Source organism: Dipteris shenzhenensis, chromosome 1, assembly GCF_047967505.1.
Source record: "Dipteris shenzhenensis isolate YYH24624 ecotype China chromosome 1, Dip_SZ_1.0, whole genome shotgun sequence".
Classification (NCBI taxonomy): Eukaryota; Viridiplantae; Streptophyta; class Polypodiopsida; order Gleicheniales; family Dipteridaceae; genus Dipteris; species Dipteris shenzhenensis.
Window position 1 is genome coordinate 66,978,752 of NC_141596.1, and position 3,134 is coordinate 66,981,885.

A 3,134-nucleotide genomic window follows, 5' to 3' on the forward strand; every position below is an offset into this window, starting at 1 on the left:
CAAATAGGCCATAGAAAACATATCCTAACACCATATCCACAAAAAACATATCCTAACACCATATCCAGCATCAGAAAAGGAGATCCATAAGATATGAATCATTTGAGGATACTATAGTGATGGAGTAATTGTACTCGGGCGATGCAAATAGGATGGCATCGGCTTCGAGTCAAAGGCCATACCCATCTCCATAGCCATCTCCATTCATCATCATCACCACCACCACCACCAAATAGATATTGCGAATGAAATAGCTTGAGCATGACGTCTCTCACTGCGACAAGAGCTGTCGCTTGCAATGGACAAACCACCTCAATCCTAATCTTGATAATTTTGAGACAAGCTTAAATTTTGGTACACAAAAATGGCTATAGAAGTTTGTAAAGAGTCTCTCTTGAAAGATGTTAAACATGTGACTCACCAAATTCATTTTTAAACGATATGAAAAGGAAAATGTTTGGCACTTAGTGGCCACCACTCTATTTGCAACCTAGTAGTAAACATGTGGGGGGACACATCCTCTGCATAGAACACAGTGTCTAGTAAAGCTCAATGGTCATCTCTAGGATCTATTGGGGGTCTGAATGCTCTTGGAGGATCTCCAAGCCACTGCAACTATGTCCCCATGGAGTGAGGGCCTCTGCTTTGAAAGAAACGCTTGGTCATCCTATCACCCTACTATACACAACAGGATCTAGAGGAGTGGTTGGAGTCTGCTCGGCATATCTTTGTATCCTAGAGGTCCAAATGTGTGCACTCATATCTATCTACCAACCACTGTGATCCCAAGTCCTGCTCTTTGAGCCACTCAATGGAGGTCAGGTCCCATCTCAAGGCTCTAAAGTATGCTTGTCAGATTCTATGGGTGGCACAAGGCATAAGATTATAGCTCCTCATTGCTCCTCTAAATGGCCTCTACTACCCATGCAACCCACCCATCATCCTCTGGACTATCAACTACTAATGGCTATCTCTAGATCTCTATGACTTTCTCTTGCACTTCTTACTCCTATAGTAGTGAGTCAGGAATGTGGATCCTCTTCTCGAGAAGTCCTCTGTGGGGCTACTCAAGCTGCTAGGTCACTGGGGAATGATCTAACATCATGGTACCTGTCAGAATACCAATGCCTTTGCCCCTATGCAAAGCCCATTCTTCCACATAAAATGATCCAGCCTCTCTAAAAGACCATCTGGCCGAATAAAAAACAAGGCTACCTAGACTTTTTTATGATCTATATGCCTAGAAGCATATGACACTTAAGATGGGGCTTCATTTTCCCTCTTTGATTGCTTTGGTGTGAAATCCCCTTTTGTAATAATGATCAAAATGGTTTTAACTGTTAGCATAAATTGTGTAGTCTACATAAATGGATAGGTGAAGCTTAAGCACTTAACTGAGACTTAATTAGGGAATGTCCCCCATTACCACCATTATTATCCATGGTGTGAAGCTTGGTTTGTTACAGTGCTCAAAGTTTTTGTCAACATAAGCTTTTTAGTGGAAGGGTGACAAGTCACTTTGAGCTTAAACACTCAATTAGGGAAGGCCACCCGTTAGCACCATTATTACTTATGGTTATAATATAATCATCATTGGGAAAGCTAGAGAGAAAGGCTCTAGTCAAGGTATTGAATTTCCTTCTAGGAGATGGCAAGGAGTGCAAATGTTTGCTTCATAATTCCATCATCTAGAATTCCTTGGTGAAAGAAGGGGATAAAGTTGATAAGTTGATGGAAGCAATCCATGAGTATGGAGTAGTTTTAAAATCCAAGAAAGAGCTGTAGATACCCACTGATCAATAAATAAGGGTTTACATGGACATTACCATTTAAGATGCCCATTTGGATTTTTATAGAATTTGACTATTCTCATACATTTACTAAGTGCAATGATGATTTTGTTGGTTGCTTTTAGCAATTTGATAAGTGGGATACATAGAGAAGTTGTTCAACCCAATTTTGCAAATAAATGCTACTTGACAAGGGTGAATTACATTCAATCTCTTAGAAAATCATTGCTTTAATGATTGGTGTGGACTTGGATTCCCACAATGTCAAGCAAAATAAAATGCATTAATGGCTATTCTAGATGGAAAGGAGCATGACTCCTTGGTATGAGTTTGCTAAATCGGGAATAGATTAGTTTGGGGGGAAGATTTGTGTGGGAATGGGAAAATACACTAAAGTAGACCAAGCCCTTTTGGGAGTTCTATTGGAAATCAAACTAACCCCCACATTCAAGAGGCTTGTGGAGCGATGGGAAAAATGGGATGTCTCACTTAGTGTGAAGAGGCAAGGCTAGCCTAAGGGGTGATGGTGCATTGAACCAATTGATTGATGGGAGCAAAAGCCACTTGAATTGGTGGGTCACCAATCACTATGATTGAATACTATAGGTGGGATGACTTCATAGCAAGATACGCCATATGGAATCAACATTGGAATGTGTAAAGTGCTAATTGAAAGAACTAGCAATGCATTAAGGTTAAATATAGTGTAGTCACCTATGATAATGATTTGATCCAAGCTATTATAGGATGTGCAAAGATTAGATGGTCCATAAACATAAGTAAATTTAATTTAAAGTTGGTATTAGTAGCTCAGCAAAACTTCTTCACACACTATATATTGAGTTGGTCTCTTAGAAGGGGTTTTCCACCAACTTCTTCTAACTAGATCATACAACTCGTAGGTCTTGGATTCTTCATTATAGCTGATGAAGATGAACTTTTGGCTCCATGAATCTTACTTGATTCACACTCACCACATTAATTACCAAACTTGCACACGAAACCCCTACTGCCAAAAAAATGCCCATCCAGGTCTCTAAATATCTCCCATGCTCGAAACCATTGCTTCACCAAAATCATAGTGTGCCCTTTACCCTTGTTGTAGGGGTAATTCACAAAATGCCATAAACCTTAAATTTCACACCAAAACTCCAAAAAATCATCCTCATCTCCTGCAAGGGGGCCACCTTCACATTGCATCTCGGATCACCTTTAAACAACATCTATATTTTTCCTTACTACAACAACCCCTTAGATTCCCACTACCGAGACAACTCCAACAAACTATTTTGCACACCCCCACCCCTAACATTCTTATTGGGACAGGACATTATACGCATCATG